Here is a 23,825-nt window from a genome sequence, read left to right on the forward strand (position 1 = left end):
CTGTGATTTTTTAAGTTTGTTTAAATGCTAATTTCTAACTATAACGTGCCTGAAACCTATGTTTTTTTCAGTATATATTATCTACTGGCGGTCGCCAGTAGATAGTTATAGTTAGGACCTAGTTTCCATAGGAAATCTCAAAATTCTATTTTGAATAACTTTGGCGCCGATTGACGAATCCTTGCGAATTTTTCAAAACTAATGGGGCGCTCCGCTCCGCTCCTACCCTGAAAGTCTCGGGGTGATTCGTCAAGCGGGGGCCGAGAAAAAGGGGGGGTCCCAAAACGCGTTTCCCCCATGGATTTTTCCATAGGGACTTTAGTCGCAGCTACAGCCCGAACAGCTGAACAGAATCATGTGAAATTTGGCAGAGAGGTAGCCATAAGGTCCATGAAGTGCCTTTTGCAGGTTTGGTGTAAATCTGTTCAGTATTTTCAGAGAAAATAGCATTTAAAAGCATATATATATATATCTGTACGCGCGCAGCGTGCGCGCTGGGTGCGCGCACCCTGCCGTGCGCGAGCGCAATTCTGATTGGTTGTTAGATCTTAGTAAACATTCGAATCGGTCAAAACCAGAAAGTGTCGGCCGCCATTTTGTCTCTCGCACTCTGAGGGGGTGAAAAACATAGGTGGAGAACGTGAAAAGGGGGCAGGGTAGACAGTTCCTGACTCCCTAGCCGTGGTCAGGGGGTCCCAGAAGGACCCCCAAGGGCCAAAAAATTTTGTTTTTTTTTTCGAAAAATCACGGAGTGCGCGCACCACCCAAACGGAAAAAATTCTGCGAAGTTCGCGCAGCGAGCGCGCACGGCACTAACTGCGTAATCGCACCGTGCGCGCACGGCACAAACTGCGTATAGTGGGCACGCGGCACGCGAAGCGCACCATGTGCCCACCGCGCGCGCACGGTGCGCGCACGGCACAAACTGCGTAAAGTGGGCACGCGGTGCGCGAAGCGCACCGCGTGCCCACCGCACGTGCACGGTGCGTGAAGCGCTCCGTGCGCGCACGGCACGAACTGCGTAAAGTGGGCGCGCGGTGCATGAAGCGCACCGTGCGCGCACGGCACGAACTACATAAAGTGGGTGCGCGGTGCATGAAGCGCACCGCGTGCCCACCGCGCGCGCACAGTGCGTGAAGCGCACCGTGAAAACGTTTTTTTAAAAAAAAATATTAATAAATACATAACTTAGCATTTAAAAAACCGTACAAATTCACTGAAAAAACCATAGGTTTCACACACGTTATAGTTAGGAATTAGCATTTAAAAAAACTTGCAAATTCACTTAAAAAACCATAGGTTTCACACATGTTATAGTTAGCTGGGCATTTCCCTCGTAAAAAACCAATGAAATTCCCCCGTTATAGTTAGTGCAGGCAACTATAACTCACGCGACCGCAATCCGCTGCTGATGACGTCAGATATTACATCACTGATGACATATGTGTCTTTCTGAAAAAAAAAAATTTAATATATGTATAGCTAAAGATGAATGGAAGAAGACATGGGTAAATAAGTGTCTAAATACAGTGATGTAATATCTGACGTCATCAGCAGCGGATTGCGGTCGCGTGAGTTATAGTTGCCTGCACTAACTATAACGGGGGAATTTCATTGGTTTTTTACGAGGGAAATGCCCAGTTAACTATAACATGTGTGAAACCTATGGTTGTTTTTAAGTGAATTTGCAAGGTTTTTTAAATGCTAATTCCTAACTATAAAGTGTGTGAAACCTATGGTTTTTTCAGTGAATATATATATATATATATATATATATATATATATATATATATATATATATATATATATATATATATTTGACATGGAACATAAAAAATATTAACAATTCAATTCCAAAACATTAAATAAATTACTAAACAAATAAAACAATTAAAAAAAGACATTTACAAAAAAACAAGGAAAACTATAAACAAATACTATAAAATTAAAATTATAAACAAATAATAATAAATATATTCAGTCAATATTAGGAAATGTATGAAAGCCTGGGAGTAATAAATATACAAATCACACTCCATTTTATGCAACACTAGAGAAAGTGTAAGACTTCAGAGGGGTTAAATATATTATTCCCAATCCAAATAGTGCAACAGTAGGGAAAGTGTTGGACTTAGGAGGGGTAAGATTTACTATTACGACTCCAGTCTGTGCAACAGTAAAGAAAGTGTTGGACGTCGGAGGGGTTACATTTCCTATTCCCAATCCAGTCTGTGCAAAAGTAGGAAAAGCAATGAACTTCGGAGGGGTTAATATTACTATTCTCACTCCAGTCTGCGCAACAGTAGGGAAAGGGCTGGACTTTGGAGAGTTTAATATGGCTATCCCCACTCCAGTCTAAGCAACAGGAAAACACTGGACTTCTGTGGCTTAAAGTTTTCTATTCACACCCCAGTCTGTGCAACAGTAGGGAAAGCTTTGGACTTCTGAGGGGTTAAATGTACTATTCACACTCCGGTCTAAGAAGCAGTAGGTAAAAAACTTCATGTCAAACATATTACATATTTGAATACCTGTATTAATTTAGAAAAAATATAAAACTATTATAACATTATTACTTATTATATATATATATATATATATATATATATATATATATATATATATATATATATATATATATATATATATATATATATATATATACACACACACTATACCCCAACAAACCTAGCAACCCCCACCTAAGATATAAATTAATAGGTATAACACAAGTTGCATAATTGATAATCAATTACATAACTAATTGACAGTTAACAATGAATTGTTAATTAATAATGTCTTAATTAAATTCTCATACAACATTCCTATAAACCCAACAGTCCACACCTAAAATAAAACTAAAATATATAATTTACACAATTTACATAATTATTAATCAATTAAATGTTTAATTTTACATTAAAAATTATTTTAACTTTCCTACCCTATACCCCACCCTAATTAACTTCCCATCCTACACCCCTTCAAACCTAGAAACTGGCAACTACAATATAAGTAAAATAAATTAGCATTGCATAGTTAATCAGCCCAATAATGTAATAATAAATGAATAATTTGTTAATTATTGCTTAGTTAACTTCACACTCTATACCCCGAAATTTAAATAAAATATATGGTTACACATTTTAAATAATTAAATCAATTAAATAATTAATAAATTAGGTGGAAGCAAGATATGTGTTAATTTGGTAGATAGCTCATCTGACCTCCTCTCTCTTCTCCACCACATTTAGAGTGCAGGGTGAGACGGTGTTCCTGATGGTGTCTCTGCTGCCGGCTACCTTATAGTGGATCTGATGCCAGTGAGAATGGCATCTGAGTACGTTGAAGGTGGACTCTTCAATGATATTCCTGCTAGCATCATTTCTGTCTGGGTATGCCATGAAAAACATCCAAGATGCGAAAAAATCCTTATACGACACCCATGCACTGGGAGTAGATTCCAAATATGTGGGTGACATTACTCATCTTATTTCTGAAACTGGGCCCCATACTATCCTTACAAATAATGTGACAGTAGGTCTACTATGCCGGCATTGCCACTTTTTCCTCTCTGAAGCAGCTCCTGCTAGAAAAATTGCCACCAAAACAGTAGAGCAAATATTAGGCAGATCAGCAGACAGGCCATCCACCAATGACTACATAAACCCCTAATTGACCCCCTTAGATTTTTGCCCTGGGATGTTGGCTCTGGCGTACTTTGAAAGGGTTCGTTGACTAGGCATGGGTTTCAACCTTGGACCTGGATTACTGGTGCTTGGAATGTAGGGGTGTGGCATCATTGTAGTAACTGAATGTGGACCAGTATGTACCGTCTTACTCACCTATTCTTTCATTCTGGGAATGACTACAAATATGCTAAACGAGGGGTGTGATGACATCAGAAGCGGGGTTCACAGGAGTCAGAAGGTTGCTTCTGTAGGCCAGTAGGAAGCTACGCTTGTGGTGGGGCGATGTACACAAACTCTTTGAAACCACCTATCTTTCATGAGGTTAGTAGTAATAACCCACAAGGCATAGACAGATCTCTTCAGCTGTTGCTCACCCTACTGAGCATTACTACCAGCTATTTATTGTTATTATGATTACCTGGTATTTGTAAATACAGTATAGCCTTCCTCCGGTCTCAGGGTCCAATTTTTAGGTATCATGAGAAAGACCCTATTCACTGCCTGACATGAAAAAAGTTGCTTTGGGAACTCACAACCGTGATTGGAGGAGGAAGGAAGTACACGAGAAGAGGTTGTGGGGCCATTGAGGAAAGTGTGAGTACAAGGGATGCCCAGGGGAAATGTTCTTGAGTATTGTGTCATATTAGTACATCTCAAGATGTCCCCAAGACTCATCGGAAAGCTGCTCTATTTCTACCTAATGACAGCAGCACTTATGTGTAGTGAAAAGTACCAGCACTTCCCAGCAGGGCTCTTACACAGCACACTGGCTACTACACGTCTAATAAAGATTTCCATCCCTTCTAGGCAGGCCTTCTATACTAGTAATGTACACTGGCTACCGCATTTCTAGTGAGCAGTTCCATCACTTCTCGGCAGGGCTGCTATCCTTGGAGTGGGACCCAACCAGTTCTAGACAGGTGTATGGGCGGCTGTTGTGGACATTGCCATAATTCCTCGACAGATCGTGGCATTTGTTCTCAGCAGAGCTCTTACACATTTATTGGTACAGTAACAACTTCTCTGCAAGGTTAGGGACTGTCAAAAACCCTCATGTAGAATCTAACACTTACAAGAACACCCCCCCAATCCCTTGTAATGTTGTCTGTGGCAGAGAGAAGAAAGCCATCGCAATCATTGTCACAAGGTTATCACACGGAGTAATAGAGTAAGGACAAACCTTCATTTCAGAAAAGGTGATCGATGCCAACCCTTTGAGGCTTGCTGCTGCCTTACTGGGTGATAACTAATGTAGGGGCTTTTCCAGGTCAATGTCGCAATAGTTTGTGTAAATAGGGCAAGTAAGTCTCCATAAGAAAGACAGTGCTCATATCAGCACCAGCGCATGAGTATCGCTGGTCAGGCCACGCGACAGGGTGATGGCATGTGACATCTTATGACCGTTTAATCAAAAACAATCTGCTCCAACCAGCCTTATCCCTGTCTTTGGGTTTCCTGGCTATAGCCTGGTATAAAACTTCTAGTAACCCATTCTCCGATCCTACCTGCTGCTGTCTTTGTTGAGATACACCGGGCATGCGATGTCCAAACGGGAGTAAATTATATTTTATCAGAGGTCTGCACCGGTACAGAAAATCTGGCAATACAGTTGAACTGCCACAATTGTACGGTTGAGGTTAGAGAGGAGATTGTGTGCGTTTCATGTGATGGTAGCGAACATTCACAAACTTTAATGTTTCTAAATATTCATAAAAACGTTGAGGCACCTTTCCACCTTGAAAAGTCCACTGGCAAACCCTTGGGGGGGCTAGAAGTAACGGGCCCCTGCTGACTCCCGTTCTCCCCGTGAATTGAACCAGGCAGCCGCAGAGAAGGCTACTTCTACTGCACATGCGTGGTAGGAACCTCGCACTGCCGCCACTGTCCACCCCTCATCCCTCTGGGCCACATGCTATGAAAGCTCAAGTCACAGTGGAGGTGCAGTGAGAGGAGCAAGAGAAGAGAAACAGGCTCAACAGGAAATGGAATGTCCTTCAATATAGGGCCTTGAGGCAAGTGGCAAATTCAAGTTCCACAATGCCTGAATGGAATGCACTATGGACAATGGCAACAGGGCTTTACTTCCGGGACACTGTGAAGATGGGACGGCCATGTGTGATTTATATACTGCTCTAAGGGCGATGCAGAAACTTTCTGTGTGATAAATGAGCCTGTAAAATGATGGCCCGGGAGGTTATCAAGAACACCCCCACTGCCCCCAGGCACCATAAGAAACCGCCTAGCACCCAGAGTCAGTGTCATCTTGAGATTTTGGGGGCCTTGGGCAAGACATACTATTCAGAAAAACTGTGAATTATATTGCCCATTTTCAGCTAATTCAAGCCAACATGATGCCTACAGTATTAAAATATATGTTACATTTTATTGAAATATGGCTTGCCAGGAATACCAAAAATCCTTACGGTGACACGTAGAGAGACAGAGTCAGAAGCAAAGGTTGGCAGAGAAGTTTAAATAGGGAAAAGGATAGACGGAGGTCAAATAGAGAGAAGGTTCACTTTCCCAGGGGCCCCCTTGGAAGCTGGGGGCCCTAGGCAGTTGCCCACTTTGCCCGTGCCTTAAAACGTATCTGCCCAGAGTCTGCCAATGGCACAATAAGGGCATCCTTGGTGTATTTGAGCATCACCACATGTATATAGAGTATAGCTGGTACATTTCAGCACCAGTATTGGAACTTTCACATATTAAGTAATATAGTATTGGAGGCATCCTGCTATATTTCTGCAGAATCCAAAGCGATAGTAAAATTTAGTGTCATCAAGTATTTCAGCAAAACTCATACGTCGAACACGTACCAGTATATGATGGCAACTACCTGGCATATAGTCACACAGTGTCATTAGCTCAGGTGGCATTTTTTTTTTTACGATAGTTTTATGAGTTATTAACTGACATATCAATGCCTAGCACATTATTTTAAAAGTGTGTAATTTTTCGTAGTATAGGATTTACATTTTCCAATACTGTATTGTGTATATATAGTGCAGGAAAATGCTTCACACGTGGTACAAATGCATATACCTTCTGTGCACCCGGTATTTTGTAACAGCACAGACTTTTCTTACCTGCGCATGCCATAGTTTTTGCTGGAAAGAAGCAATTAAACTGTGCATTGGGGCAGACAGTGAAATATTGGAATAATTCATTAGTCCCTCTTTAGAAATCACTTAAACAGGTGCTCTCAAATGTACTGCTTGGTCTCAATGTTTTACGAAATCTTAAGGAGGTGCCCTCTCAAACCCTTCCACAAATGGCCAGGCCAGCTAAGTGCAACGGGGGACTGATATTAAAATTGTTGTCAGGGCTGCTTTATTTGCCAGTCAAGCCATCACTGTGGGAGGAGTACACCACAGGGGTTCACAAGCCAAGCCTGGACTTTCTACACGGATCATGAGAACAGATAATATCCCAAAGCTGGATGAATAAGTCTTTGTTTCATGGCTATCTGTGAGGGATAACATGAGACGGGGGGAAGGGGGGGGGGGGGGGGGGGCAGGAGAGACAAATTCACAGAGTTGTAAATCCCTCGAGACCTGGCCTAATAATTTTGAGATTTATGGCTGCTTCCTTCCAAACGTTCTGCAAATTACAGCCAAGTTCCAGAACTTAAGCACAGAAATACAAGTCATTCGCATTACTTTCTGGCACATACATGTGTTTTTTCACCAGGTGTGTGCCCTCTCCACAATTCAGAGGTTTTGCAGAGGGTTAGGAAGTTAGTGAAGTTAAAAAAATATGTTTTGAATGTGTTTCTTTTTCATGGAAGTAAATTTAAGTCAAAAGTACTTGCTTCGTTCACAGCCCCTGTGAAAACGGGAAATACAGATGTACTTTCCCCCATGTGCTGCCTCACACCTGCTTATGACTTTCTTAATGTTGCAAATGGAGTCTTCCCATTTAGGCTACCAAATTTCCGGATTTTTATCACCGGGTTTATGGACCTTTACTATGGTTGAGTCTTATTACCCGAGTCTCACTCACAGTAAATTCACAGTAATTGAAATGAGTGTTTTTACCACCAGTGTCTGCCATTTAAGATAAGGCCACTGCAGCATAGGTAGAGTAAGAAGCACTGGGCTGATTACATGTGAACATGTGTGCACACGTATGCAGTCTGTATATATGAGACTATTGTTGTGCACAGCCATGTAATTATGCACAGGTAGCCTGGTACAGACGGGACTCTGCAAGGATAACTGCTGACCTGACATAGGCCTTATAGGCATTATATTGGGTATTCTTAGATAGGTCTTTACACTCCACACTCACATGCATGCTCCTCAACACCCACTCACTCACCAAACATGCCACAGAGATCCGGGTCCTGATGTACGATAATGCCCAGACTGCTTTTCCTCAGGGAAACCTGGTTGAACCATGTATCAGCACCTGCCATCACCACAGTCATTTTCTGGGTACAAGACTGCAAGGCAAGACGGACATCACAAGCCCAAAGGTGGAATCATCACCATCCACAAGAACACGGTCAGCTCCACCACACCCATGGACACATCCTCCTCCAACATGGAACACCTCTCGTTCAAGCTCCACGTCACAGCCAACTTCACCCTAAGCGGCACTCTCCTCTACAGACCGCCATTACTGCGCACCAACTTCACTGACGACATCACGGACTTTGTTGCAGCACTCGCCCTCAATGATAGCAATCACTTCCTACTCCGAGACCTGAAATTCCACCTGGAAGACCATGTCGAACCCATCTCAACAACACTCATTGAAACTTTGGAAGCCTGTCTCTCACTCAACGAGTCAATGGACCTACCCAGGTCGCTGTACACCTCCTAGACTGTATTTTCACTTACTTCAGCAACATCTGAATTAACGAGCCCACACCAGTCACCTGGATAGACCACATCATGGTCAAGTTCAGCATCCTCATCCTGGTCCAAGGCACATGCACCACCACTAGACGAGCCACCCAAAACTGGGACAGCGTTAGTGACAAGGAGAAGAATACCGCTCTCAACATCTTCTGACCTTGGCACAAGAAAAGCCTCAAAAAAGCAATCAAGAATTTTAACAATTGGATCCCCTCTTGCGCTGACTCCCTGACAACCCTCAAACACTGCAATACAACAAGATCTAGACCCCAGACCAGTTGGTACATGGAAGAACTCAGACTGATGAAACACCACTGCAAACAACTGGATCACAATTGAAGAATCGACCAAGACAATGAAGACAGAAGCATGTTCAAATTCACCCTAAAATGCTACCACCAAATGATCCATCTCGCCAAACGCGCTGCTCTGGCAGGTTGAAATGATGCCAGCACTTACAGAAGCAAATAAATATTTGCTATTGTATAAAATGTCACCTCATCATCGGCCCCCTCCAACTCAATCACTCTCTTACACGGCCTCTGCAACAATCTCTCTCAATTCTTCTGTAACAAAATCAGTACCATTTATAGCAACTTCAGCCCGCAACTGGCCAGACAGACCTCACCAAAACCCTCCTGATCTTATCCAAAGAACCAATGCTAACCACATGACCCGTCATCACCTCAGAAGAAACCGCCACCCTATGAAGTCCATCCACTCAGGGGTCTCATCAGACCCCTGCCCCCACCACACCTACTCCAGAGGACTGCAACTCATTAGTGCCATACATACATTTATTCTGAATGCCTGCACGTCTTCCATAACTGTCCCTGATGCTTGAAAGCATGCAACTATCTTCCCATTGCTGAAGAAACCCTCTGCGGACTCTTCATCGCTCGCCAACTACAGACTGATCTCACTGCTGCCATTCCTGGCCAAAATCTTGGAAAAAATCATCAACAGACACCTCACCAAATACTTCAACAACTGCAAACTACTTCACATCACTCAGTCAGGTTTCAGACCCAACCACAGCACAGAAACTGCCCTCATAACTTCCACGGGTGACATCTACATGACTCTGGTCAGGGGAGACATGGCGGCCCTCATCCTTTTGGACCTCTATGCAACATTTTACACAGTCTCCCACCCCACCCTCATCCAACGCGGGAGAGGTGTGGCGCAGCGGCCAGAGCGGGTGACTCCGGCACGTAGGGCTTGCGGTTCGATCCCTGGCGCTGGTGGCAGGTCAGCATCATGCGGCCCTGGGCAATAGCTCACTTAATCTCCCCGACGGACCCAGCGCATTGAAACCCTTAAAGGGTGATATGTTTGTGCTTTACAAATAGGAAGTATTATAACGCATCCTTGACATCAAAATACAAGACCTGCACTTGACGGATCTGCTCCTTCCTGACTCAAAGGATCCGGTCTGTCAGTTTAGCACTGTAGACCTCAGACTCCTGCGACCTCATCTGCGGAGCTCCGTAAGTATCCTCCCTGAGCCTGATCCTCTTCATCGCATACATAATCCCTCCACTCTAGCCTGCATTGTCCACTCTCACAATATCAACATCCTCTTCCACGCTGATGACATGCAACTCATTCTCTCCCTGACGGACAAGAAGCCCTGTAACCAGATCAAGTTCAATGTCTGCATTACAGAAATCGCCCACTGGATGAACACCGACTGTCTAAAGCTGAACACCAACAAGACCGAAATTGTGGTCTTCAGGAAGAGCAAATCACTGTGGGACTACACCTCGTGGCCAACAGAGCTAGGACCGACACCCACCATCACCCCCTACGCCAAGAACCTCTGGATCATCATCGACAGCAAACTCGACATGAAAGCCCAAGTCAATGCGATCACCGCCTCATGCTTCCATAGCCTGAAGACGCTGAAGAAGATTTTCAAATGACTCCCAATCAGCACGCAGAAGACTGTCATGCACACCCTGGTCACGAGCATGTTGGGATATGGGAACACTCTCTATGCTGGAATCAACAAAAAACTCACCAGTAGCCTGAAAACCATTCAGAACTTGGTGGCCAGAATCACTCTCAACCTCCCAAGCTGCACTCGCATCACAACACACCTGACAGAGCTCCACTGGCTCCCCATTCACAAACTAGCACAACTCAAGCTCCTCACCCACACATTCAAGGCACTACCTAACAATGGCCGAGCATACCTCAACAATCGCATCTGCTTTCACAAACCTTCAAGACACCTCCGCTCGTCCAGACTCCTACTTGAACAAATCCCACACATACGGAAAACAAGATCTGGCGGTTAAGCCTTCTCCTGCATCGCTCCTAAAGCATGGAACGACCTACCACTACACATAAGAACCTCCTCCGATCTTCTTGAATTTCTCAAGAAACTGAAGACCTATTTTTTTGAGTAGTCTGACTAGGCCCTAGTGTGCCTAGACTCACACCTACTCAGCTCCAGGATATCCGCCTGCTTGATAGTGTTAGCTAAAAATCTGCAAAGCATAACACAACACCTTTAAATTTCAGAAGGGGAGAATGACATGTATGGAGAGACTGGCTAGTTAGTAAGGAAGGGCCTTTGGGGTGGATGGGTATAGCTTCTGGAATGGAAGGGAGTATTCTCTCTGTCTGCCCCTAAAAATGAGACTAGTGTGCAGGGCTTTAAGTGGGCCGGGTCTCACTGGGTCTGAGCACCGGCAGTGTTTTTTAAGGGGGGCCTCGAAACGGGTCTCTATCAGGCTCTGTTTTGTGCCCTGGCACAGACGGTTCCGTTTTTTTCCGGACTGCAGTGACAGCAGTCTGCTGTCACTGCAGTCCGGAAAAAAAGTGCCAGGGCGCAAAACAGAGCCCGATAGAGACCCGTTTCGAGACAGCAGGCACATGTACACTGCTCACACTACTCACAAGTGGAAATTTACGGCATGATGTCATGCCAGGTGAGCGTTGTAGGGGGAAGGGAAATCCTTTGAAGAGTAATTTTCTCTCTGGATTTCCCTTTTCTTTTTGGAACGCATGAGCAGCAACATTGTCGTGGTGTCACCAGGGCTTTAAGTGTAAGCTTTTTCAATATTCTATAGAAGCCATAGTTGCTGCTTATTTATCTTATGCAACTAACAACCATTGACAAAGACAATAGTCCTGACTTGTAGGTATGATGTTACTTGTTGTATCATATACCTGGATGCAATGACAGAAACAGCAAAATACAAGTCGTGGGCGGCACACTATGCTAACCACAGATTTTTAACATACTGTTTTTAAGCCAGGCCCTCAATTACATTGACCACGCTCTTTTGAGAGACCCCCCAGTTTTTTCATCCCACTTAAAGCCCTGCTAGTGGGTATAATTAGCCTGTGGGGAGCACTTATATGAATGAAGCCCAGAAAAGGGTGTGGTCCCAGTGCTTAATTTGTAAAATAGAGTGCCGGTGCCGAAAGCTATACTCTGAAGAACGCAACCGGTGCTATTAAATGTTGGAGTCTGAAGAGCGCAGCCGGTGCTATTAAATGTTGGAGTGCATGTACTTAAGCTGTGAGGTCTTTCATCCACCCTCTTTCATACAATATCAAACACACTCTGCACTTTTAATCTCACTTTTGCAGGTTCCTGCTTTCTCCCTTTGAGACTATTTTTACGTTTTTCTCTTCCTTTCCCCTTTGTGTATTTTTTTCATCTCTTGCTCTCTGAAAATGGCGGACGAGTTCAATAAAGTGCCCATTCCCAAAAATGATTGCAGGGTGGGCTCTACCAGCAACTGCCGGCTCAAATGAATCACTGAGTACCTGTGTCTCACAAATTACTGTGTGTGTTGTTTAGCTATTGCCTGAGTTTTCCCTCATGAAGCGTGGCTGCCTCTCACTTCTCGTCGCCTGACGCTTCCACTGACAGGTGTCGTCACTGCGGCTGACGGTGTAAAGTATCTGGGTAGAATCCTCCACTGCTCTGCCCGGGGACACGTTACTACAGAGTCAGGAGGGGGAGGAGTACAGGGGGGGCGCTGCCGCGCAGAGGAAGCGGTCCACAGTAGCTGCGAGTGTCGAGAGAAACCAGGCAGACAACGTGCAGGTTTTTCCATCACCTCCAGGCTAGCTTTCGTCAGCACGCAGCAGGGGCAAGAGGATACACGTCTGGCGACGGAGAGAGCTACCTTTGGGGGAGTTCATGATTCTTGACGGAGCTGAGAAGGTCAGATACACCCAGTACGAAGGACGACTCGACGCCAGTACATTTGTGGCCGCAGGGAGACCGTGCTTGATTTGGAAACCCTGCATTTCGAAAACGTTTGCCCCCTTGCACTTAGGTTCTTCTGAAAATGAAACACCGTCTCTAATGATTCGACGTCTAAACGCAGAGAAACGTGTGCGCGGGTTACGCTAGTTTAAAGATGGTATAATGCAGCGCGCAGCCGACCCTCGCATTCTGCGCTACTTGTGTGCACTCTGATGTGAACTCAGTGACTTCCGCTGGGGCACACTCTGTCCAAGCATGCAACACTGCCACAGTTAAGGGGTGGGCACACGGTCCAGCACAATACGAGGCAGTTTTATGTATTGGTCGCTGTGGGTACAGGGGCACACGCCACCCGCGTACTCAATAAATGCAAACCAGATGCCAAGGGGGTCTCCTCCCTTAGACCGGAAAGAACTGTCGCAGCACGTGATAAACATTTTATATTGGCAGTGGGTGAGGCGAGAGAGTGACAATTGTTAGTCTGTAATGTTATTTTGATATTTCTACACTGCTATGGTGCCTAGTGATGACTTCAAGGCGCTAACACAGACAGGTTTATAAGTATGTTAACTCTGAGGGCCTAGGGGCCCTCTCCGTTGGGGGCGAGGTTAAGAGCGCGTGTCCTCGAGGTGAACACTGGTGTTCTTCCTGGGAAGGGTACGGCTAGAATCCTTTAGGGGTGGTGGTGGGGAGACAGAAAACTGTGGGGCGGGGCAACGCTAGGTCGTAGTCGTGCTCCTATGGGAGTTGTTTGACCAAGCAAGCCGGTACCCCTCAATTCCATGCGGTAAGCATGCAACTCGTTCGTCTCAGACACTGGTCTCCCCCCGATTCTACGGCAAACATTTCGCTATCCTGAGCAAATGTGGATATCTGTACCAAAACGCTACAGCACGTGCCCTTTCCTGGTCTATGCCTTTAAAAAGGAATGCGCAGCACCTGCCATCCCAGATCGTGACTGCGCTCCCCTTCTGAACCCTCCTCTAGGACTGCTCTACTTGAGTGATGCTCACCCGGTTCTACAGAAAGTAGGCTCTACGCACATTCAGAAGACACAGTACTGATCTCAGCAGAGGAAGTACCTGATCCTGACGACTGGCGCACCCCGCCTCGCGCGCCGTGTGCAGGCTCTCGCCGAGCTCAGCGCTGCCTCTTCCACGATTTACCTGATGGAAACCTGACTCACCTGGATGGAATTTACACCTGCGGACCCCTGGTCAAAACAGAAGGCACGGGCGCCTCAAGCATTTGCAGTCCAGCTATTAAAAATACTTACGGGAAACTGTTGCTAAGCAAAACCACGGACAGACCGACAGCTTTCCCAGAATATGGTACGCTCTTGAGATGTAAATTGCCTTTATGGGTTGGGCTCGGGGATCGAACTGGTAAAATGAAGTGGATTTTGTGAGAGGCAGTAAAAAAGTACTTACTTGCGTATTCTTGGATGACATAAAATCATTTAAATAAAAATAACTGAAAAAATCGTGGATGATTCTGGTGGCATTTGACTCAGTTGGTGCTGCTGCGGAAGGCATACATTTAACAAGCATGGCGTCGGATACAGTAGACCACACTGATGCAGGTGTGATTACCATGGACAGTTCCATGTGCATAGCTTGCACTGGTGTACTCCTTCCAAATATGTGGACCAGCAAATGTGGCGAATTGTTGTGCCTACACTGGCCAACTGGTGTAAATGTCATTTTGTGCACAAGTGCTGCCAATGTTCGATCTATGTTATTCAGAAATGTTGGTGTAATGTGAGTGTGTCAACTACCAGCATAGATCAGTGGGCAGAGTGCCACCTGCAGAGCTATGGCCTGCCACCGCAGGCACTTTTTTTAAGCCCACCGTGGGCAATTTAACTTTACTTTGAGGTGGATAAAATAAGCAGTACTGAACCGGCCAATGATCAGCCCAGGGATGTCAGTAGCAAAGGATGAGATAGTCTGTGGGGTGGGCTGCACAAATGCTCAATGCTATCAAGAAAAGATGGACTTGAGATTAAGCAACTAATTAAACTCTGGCATTTTAAGAGGGTGGACAGATTGGAAAAATCGTGTGTTAGAAAAAAGAGAGGATTTGGGGCAAAGCACAACCGCACCTATCCCTAGTGAGATTATTTAAAAGTATGGTGCTAATGACCGGAGATCCAAAACCTCTAAATCTCCTGAAGCTCCACGCTTCAAACAACCAAAGCAAAATCCAAAGGTCCAGCACCCAAAAAGCAACAGATATTAAACATTTGTTTATGACATAAATAATTGTCGACAGTTCGTCTTTCAAAAAACATGGACTTTCAGCAGAGACGATTCTTTTCCTTTTTGATCCTTTATTCAGAAATTTTCTTTCAACATGTTAAAACAGACCATAGCCAACGCGTTTCATCCTCGCGGACTTCTTCAGGGCTATAAACAACACATATATGTACATAAAATTAATATACACTATTTACATGAAGTTTTTCTTTTTATATTACACTATATACAATTCAAACAATCATAGCATCTTATTAAGTAAAATTAGATATAAAAATGAATGTACAAACCATAGTGGTTCGAGGTTCCCAATTCTTTATGATTAAGACAATGAATTAACAATTCCTTTAACATGAAAGAATAAAGCAAAAGTACTCAAAACTTGTTACTTCCTTTTGCCCATTTCCAGAACATCTCCTATGGGATCATAATCACTCTGCTGAGTTCCAAATTACAAGAGAGGAACAATTATATATACTATTCCTTGAACATTTCATTTGTTTACAATTCCGTATACGTTTCACATGAATATATACTGTCATATTGGAGCATCTCAAGAACCTTGGCTAAAATAGAAAAAAAGGGGTATCAATTCCATCAGCCTTACCATTGAATAGTAGCTTTGTTTTTCTGTGGTCTGTGTTCTTTCCTTACGATTGTGGGTAGTCTAATTGTTGTGTACGTTTTTGCAATATCTATCAAAGAAAATATTTCATTTTTTAAAAAAAAAAAAAAGTTTTTTTTGATCTTTTAAGGTGCGAAATATGTATACAGACTTCGTAGTGTTATTCGCAAAAAGATAATAAAGTTAGGACACAGGAATTTATGCTATTTTTTACTTTCTAAGTTGCCAATTTCAAAAGGATTTGCATATCCCTACCTGACAGAGTGCTCTGGCGATTGGAGAATTCAGTTCCTTATATTTTCCCGGTTCGTTGGGTTAGTCAAAATCCGCCATTCCTCAGTCAGTGAGTATCTATCCCAAAGTAAATAACAAAAAGTATGTTGCTACCCCCATCCATGGTAATCATGCGCCAGGATTGTACATATATTTCTTTATTTCTCCCTAGTTTTCCCCTTCTTCTTTTTATCTCTTTTCTATTCCATGCACACAAGCTACTATGTTATTATCTCAATTTGGATATAATGTTAATCCAAAACTGAGTATATTTTAATTTTTGTCCCAGGTCTTTATATGGATATGATTTAAACGTGCTCAAAAAGGCTGTAGGGATTCAATACTAACACAACCCTCACTTCTAAGGTGGATATTTCTCCTCAATTTTATATCACACAAATGTTTTAGCTAAAAATAAAAGCAAGTTCCCTGGTATTCTAGTAATTCCCCATTAGTCTTAGTTAGTACCAATATGTATATCACACAAATGTTTTAACTACAAATAAAAGCAATTTCGCTGGTATTCTATTAGTTCCCCATTAGTTTGAGTTAGTTCCAATATTTATATCAATAGGCTTACCTTTCCGTTTTTTATCTGCCGGCTAATCGCGTGGCGTCATTGTTGCCAAAAGCAGTGTGATCGTCCGGTTTAAATACCCCGCTTTAATTGAAATGCACAGCACCTGTGTTAGATCGGCGCCTCGCCCATTAACAAAATCTAATCTTGGTCGCCATTTTGGAATAGGTACTTTAACATGTCTTATTCTCGTTTTTTTACGTAAAAAGATCTATTTAATCATTTAATTGATTTATATGGTGAACTCTAGCACAGTATTATGTGTAAATATATTTTATCCGCTTCCTATTCTTTAAGCCGAAACACGTACCTGCACCTGTATCAAGTCCGCGCTTCGTCCATTAACGATTTCTAATTTTGGTCGCCATCTTAAAATGGGTATTTTACCATATATTATTCTCGTTTCTTTTACTTGAAAGAACCTATTCTCTTGGTACGCTCAAGCATAATATTATACGTGTATATAATATTCGCTTTCTGTTCTTTAAGCCTAGTCATATAATCATCAACCTATCGCAAAACCTCACCCAATGTTTTTATGTCGCCATCTTGGAATGGTATACTAAAGCATGCTGCCATATAGCTAATTAGAAACTTTTAGTGTATCCACACGCGTTCGAAAAACGTCTCCCTTAATGTATAATGTATATATTTTTATATTCTTAGTGACATGGCTCGATATTTTATCCCCATTAGTCAGTTATATTAGATCTTACAGTACATTATATCCATCTTTATCAAAACGTCTGCCGATATTTTCATACCGCCATCTTTAAATGATTTCCATAAGTGTAATAGCAAATTCAAATGTTTTTTTAATATATCAGCACACGTTTTGAAAACGTCTCCTTTTATATATCTTTTGACATATATTCTATTGATTGTCAATCATTCCTAAATCGTGCCCAATCATGCAGTGTATTGTATTTGGTTTTTTAAGAAGGCCAAACACCCTTTTGAAACAGAATTGTTTCAATGGCGTGTATGTACATATGCCCTATGTTATTATTTATGCATATCCATCTTTATCAAAACGTCTGCCGATATTTTCATACCGCCATCTTTAAATGATTTCCATAAGCGTAATAGCAAATTCAAATGTTTTAATATATCAGCACACGTTTTGAAAACGTCTCCTTTTATATATCTTTTGACATATATTCTATTGATTGTCAATCATTCCTAAATCGTGCCCAATCGTGCAGTGTATTGCATTTGGTTTTTTAAGAAGGCCAAACACCCTTTTGAAACAGAATTGTTTCAATGGCATGTATGTACATATGCCCTATGTTATTATTTATGCATATCCACTGCACTTTTTTAAGTAATACCTTCTTAATTACATAATTTTTCATACTAGCGTGTGTCTGAATACTATATTTTGTTATTCAAACATATTGTCAACAGTTGTTATGTTTGTATAATATTGTTATGTTTGTATTGAAAGCATACCACCATTTCGAATAGGGAATGTTTTCAATGTATATAAAAACTCCTCATTTCATTAGTGCTCGTATCTTAGTATTATACAGCAATCTTTTATGTCTCATATTAAACTCTCCAAATTTTTCTAATACCAGGTAAATTTTGTTAATTTACAATTTTTTAATCTTTTGAGGATACACACCACTTTTTACATTATGAAGGTTTGGTGTATTGAGGATTTCTATTTTATGCTCACAATGCCAACAATCCTACATTGTGCTCCCAATGACATGCTCCCTATATAACTATTATTGAGTGCTCCCTGTCTTGTTTTGTGTAGTTATATAATATGTACTAGAATCTCTTTAAAGGATTATTCATCAATTTTTGCTCTTTCTAGATTCTGCCATCTTTGAATAATATTCTATTTATCGGCACCACTTATCACAAGGGGAGTGAAGACATTTGTTCATATTCCGATTCTCTCCCATGTGTGGCATTATACCCCAGGTAGTTCTTAATAGTCCTTTTAAAGAAAAAACTTTAGATTCAAGGGGGCCAGTTTTTTAAAAATTACATACCCCTTGTATGTGTGTCAATCATCATCCATACAAGATTTATTCAGAGATGGAACTATTCATCTGTAATCAGTTATATTAGATCTTACAGTACATTATATCCATCTTTATCAAAACGTCTGCCGATATTTTCATACCGCCATCTTTAAATGATTTCCATAAGTGTAATAGCAAATTCAAATGTTTTAATATATCAGCACACGTTTTGAAAACGTCTCCTTTTATATATCTTTTGACATATATTCTATTGATTGTCAATCATTCCTAAATCGTGCCCAATCATGCAGTGTATTGTATTTGGTTTTTTAAGAAGGCCAAACACCCTTTTGAAACAGAATTGTTTCAATGGCGTGTATGTACATATGCCCTATGTTATTATTTATGCATATCCATCTTTATCAAAACGTCTGCCGATATTTTCATACCGCCATCTTTAAATGATTTCCATAAGCGTAATAGCAAATTCAAATGTTTTAATATATCAGCACACGTTTTGAAAACGTCTCCTTTTATATATCTTTTGACATATATTCTATTGATTGTCAATCATTCCTAAATCGTGCCCAATCGTGCAGTGTATTGCATTTGGTTTTTTAAGAAAGCCAAACACCCTTTTGAAACAGAATTGTTTCAATGGTATGTATGTACATATGCCCTATGTTATTATTTATGCATATCCACTGCACTTTTTTAAGTAATACCTTCTTAATTACATAATTTTTCATACTAGCGTGTGTCTGAATACTATATTTTGTTATTCAAACATATTGTCAACAGTTGTTATGTTTGTATAATATTGTTATGTTTGTATTGAAAGCATACCACCATTTCGAATAGGGAATGCTTTCAATGTATATAAAAACTCCTCATTTCATTAGTGCTCGTATCTTAGTATTATACAGCAATCTTTTATGTCTCATATTAAACTCTCCAAATTTTTCTAATACCAGGTAAATTTTGTTAATTTACAATTTTTTAATCTTTTGAGGATACACACCACTTTTTACATTATGAAGGTTTGGTGTATTGAGGATTTCTATTTTATGCTCACAATGCCAACAATCCTACATTGTGCTCCCAATGACATGCTCCCTATATAACTATTATTGAGTGCTCCCTGTCTTGTTTTGTGTAGTTATATAATATGTACTAGAATCTCTTTAAAGGATTATTCATCAATTTTTGCTCTTTCTAGATTCTGCCATCTTTGAATAATATTCTATTTATCGGCACCACTTATCACAAGGGGAGTGAAGACATTTGTTCATATTCCGATTCTCTCCCATGTGTGGCATTATACCCCAGGTAGTTCTTAATAGTCCTTTTAAAGAAAAAACTTTAGATTCAAGGGGGCCAGTTTTTTAAAAATTACATACCCCTTGTATGTGTGTCAATCATCATCCATACAAGATTTATTCAGAGATGGAACTATTCATCTGTAATCATTTTAGGGCATTCAGATTCACAAAAAATGGTAAAGTTCATCATTTGTGTTTAGACCCAGAGCTACTGTTCTTAAGCGGCAAATCCAACCAGCTTCTGCTTTTCTTAGAATCGATTCTCTGTTTCCACCCCTCTCCGGTATTTTTATGTGTTCCAATGCATGAAACCATATATCTGTTTTCAATGGGTGATGTTCGTGGATGTGTATTGCTACTGGATAACGTTCATCCTTGTTTTTTATGGCCCTTATGTGCTCCTGGATCCTAGTTTTTAAATTTCTAATACTGCTGCCTATATAAATTTTATTACAGGCACATCCAAGGACATAAATTGTGTAAGTTGAATTACAATTAATAAAAGTATTAATTGTATAGCCTTTTTGTGTGTTATACCGGAAATCTGTTTTTTTGTTGCATCCAAATTTACATACACTACACGAACCACATGTAAAAAACCCTGATGGTTTATATGGAAGCCATGTGGTTGGTTTTGTGTCGGTTTTTTTAATGTAACTTGGACAGAGAATCTTTTTCAATGTTTCACCTTTTTTATAAACCACTCTCGGTTTTTTAGAAAGTAAAAAATAGCATAAATCCCTGTGTCCTAACTTTATTATCTTTTTGCGAATAACACTACGAAGTCTGTATACATATTTCGCACCTTAAAAGATCAAAAAAAACTTTTTTTTTTTTTAAAAAAAAAAATGAAATATTTTCTTTGATAGATATTGCAAAAACGTACACAACAATTAGACTACCCACAATCGTAAGGAAAGAACACAGACCACAGAAAAACAAAGCTACTATTCAATGGTAAGGCTGATGGAATTGATACCCCTTTTTTTCTATTTTAGCCAAGGTTCTTGAGATGCTCCAATATGACAGTATATATTCATGTGAAACGTATACGGAATTGTAAACAAATGAAATGTTCAAGGAATAGTATATATAATTGTTCCTCTCTTGTAATTTGGAACTCAGCAGAGTGATTATGATCCCATAGGAGATGTTCTGGAAATGGGCAAAAGGAAGTAACGAGTTTTGAGTACTTTTGCTTTATTCTTTCATGTTAAAGGAATTGTTAATTCATTGTCTTAATCATAAAGAATTGGGAACCTCGAACCACTATGGTTTGTACATTCATTTTTATATCTAATTTTACTTAATAAGATGCTATGATTGTTTGAATTGTATATAGTGTAATATAAAAAGAAAAACTTCATGTAAATAGTGTATATTAATTTTATGTACATATATGTGTTGTTTATAGCCCTGAAGAAGTCCGCGAGGATGAAACGCGTTGGCTATGGTCTGTTTTAACATGTTGAAAGAAAATTTCTGAATAAAGGATCAAAAAGGAAAAGAATCGTCTCTGCTGAAAGTCCATGTTTTTTGAAAGACGAACTGTCGACAATTATTTATATCATAAACAGATTGGAAAAATCGGACCCAAAGTCAAAATCAAATCTTGGTACATTTTGGCTGTGATTTGTTATCAGTCAACAGTTTCCATTGGTGTATGTTCAGTTCCTTGGTCGAAAGCAAATCAAGTTTCTTTGACAATGTGTTGAGGAGGGGTTTTGGGAGGTGAACTGAGCATGAATAGAGCAGCTTCCTCATATACCACGTGACCAAGTTACCTCAATATCTGAGAATTACAACTGAATGATATCCAAGATAAAAACTTGGCTTACAAAGCCGAATAAGGAACAAGTAGAAACCCAATACTGCCATATTCAGTTCTTCCTTTTTGGATAAATCTCAGAACAAGATAGTTAATGAGTACATCTACAATAAGTCTTGTTTTATTTATGTATCTGCTATTGACGCCAACAGTTGACATGTTATTCTTGGTCTGACAATATGCCCTAGAGCTTTCTCAAGGCATGACCCACGTCCAATGTAATGACTGGGTGCGGAGGTCGTTCCAAGTAGACCACAGCACCATAAAAATATAACCTAGTCCCAAAATAAACATACAGCGCCAGGAGAGGACTGGCTACAAGATCTACATTTTCATTTAATTACAACGTAGAGTACAGTCATTGTAGCTGCACCAAAAATATATTAATTTGACTTAAACTCGCAACCGTCTTTCAGAATATCAATGACATTGATTGTTTGCATTTTGATGTTTGAATCTCCAAATTGCATTTTTGGAGGGGTCTTCCTCCTGTTTATTTTTTTCTCAGCGAGCAGGTATTCCCCCATAATATGTTTATCACACTTTTCCACATTCTTATCCCACTGCCTTCTTTTTTTTAGAATGTAGTTTTTGGTCCCCATTGCTTCTTCACACTTCCCCACTGTTGCTCCACCCCTCTACACCGTCCCCTCCCGCTACGAAACGAGTGTTTGTTCTAGCAAATTATAGATATTTAACATCAAAAACAAAATGCATGTTTTAGGGATTTTATTTGTTTAACCTTTGAATATTTTTTCTTATAGATTTTGACATTTACCTAGAAGATGTACCTTATTAAGAGGTTCAAGATTTCACTTTTTCTGTGGTCACTGAATTCAATACGTCTCCCCTGGTTTACTTAACTTGGACTACATACAACTACTTTACTAGTGGCGTCAGGCCACTGAATTCCATCCCCTGTTCATAAGTATTACACTAACAAAATCACAAGACAAAATGCTGAGCCTAACGAAATGTCATATAGTGATTTGATAAGTTTTGAACCAGAGAAACTGTGCTTAAATCTTAGCTTCACCGCTTCGTGGAAACTGTGATCTTGAGCAAACCATCAAGTGCCTAGATTTCTATATGTGCCAAAATTGGAAACACGCCAGTCATTAATATTATGGGCTACATCAAAGAAAATATCCTTATGCTCAGCCCAGAGTTGTTCACATTTTAGCGACATGTGCTGCTGTAACTACTCTTTCTTTCATTGTCTGTAGAAGAAACCTAATTTAGCCACATAACCAACCGGCATTAGCATGAAAACATCATGCACACTTAAGTCACGGGCTTCTGTATGCTGAAACAAGCTGCCACCGTGCCACGAACAAAGGGCGCGCGCTACAAAGACATACACTTGACTTGACTCTACCAATTTTAACAAAGATGGAGCGATACGGACCATTGCAGAAAGAGCGAGAAATCACGCCAATCTGAGCAGCACTGACCTTGCAGGTGTGGGGGAGCGCAGCTGGGAGCACTCGGTGTTTAAAAGAACACTCACCTGTGCTGGGGTGGAAGCCACGTCCACGAGCCCACGCGCTCCTCTATGAGGGATGCAGAGCAGACCCCGGCTGTGCGGTGTGCAGGCTCGCGCTGGCCTCAGACGCTCCGCACCACGGCAGCCGTCACCTCCCGTGGAATGCCGGCCCGGGACGGGTCCTAAGTGCAGGGCGCGGGCCGCCGTGTTTGCTCGGCTTGACAGGTGCTGGCCTGAGCGGAGCCTTGCCTCGCCGTAATGAGGGTACTGCAGGAATGACAAGCCTCCGCCTTAAAACAGAAAGGAGAAAAAAACTCAGGCAGACACTCCCTCCTGGCAGGTTTCCGCGGGACCCGCCGCCTGCTAGCAGCTCTTGCCATAATCGCATTGCTGGGCGAGATTAACATACCTGCCCCGCTGCCCCTCGACCTGTCACTCCGCCATTGTTGGCCCAGCCAAGAGTCTCTCGGCTACTTTTGTCTCCCCGCCGCATTGTGGGGGCCCCAGTACAAATGTTTACCTTTTTTTCCCCGGCGTGTCCCTAAACTTTGCTAAACCCAGCCATGTTGAAGGCTAAAAATTGTCGAGATTATAGCTGAGTGATGGCTTTGCGTGTTTACACGGTGAAATGCGCCCCGGGTGAGCTGCACATCTCGGTGCTGCGCGCCTCTCGGGTTTCTATTTTGCGA

The 23,825-nt window shown here is 41.5% G+C and overlaps 1 protein-coding gene across 1 annotated transcript in view; it reads right to left on the reverse strand.

Moving 5' to 3' along the window:
* VWA2 (von Willebrand factor A domain containing 2) overlaps positions 1 to 23,385 on the reverse strand; it is a 270,127-nt gene extending 246,742 nt beyond the window's left edge. Inside the window, exon 1 of the mRNA XM_085603290.1 lies at positions 23,161 to 23,385. The gene's annotated coding sequence lies outside the window, so the exon portion shown is untranslated. The remainder of the gene's footprint in view (positions 1 to 23,160) is intronic.
* Between the last annotated feature and the right edge of the window lie 440 nt (positions 23,386 to 23,825).

The sequence above is a fragment of the Triturus cristatus genome, chromosome 1_2 (assembly GCF_964204655.1).
Source record: "Triturus cristatus chromosome 1_2, aTriCri1.1, whole genome shotgun sequence".
In the NCBI taxonomy this organism is placed as follows: domain Eukaryota; kingdom Metazoa; phylum Chordata; class Amphibia; order Caudata; family Salamandridae; genus Triturus; species Triturus cristatus.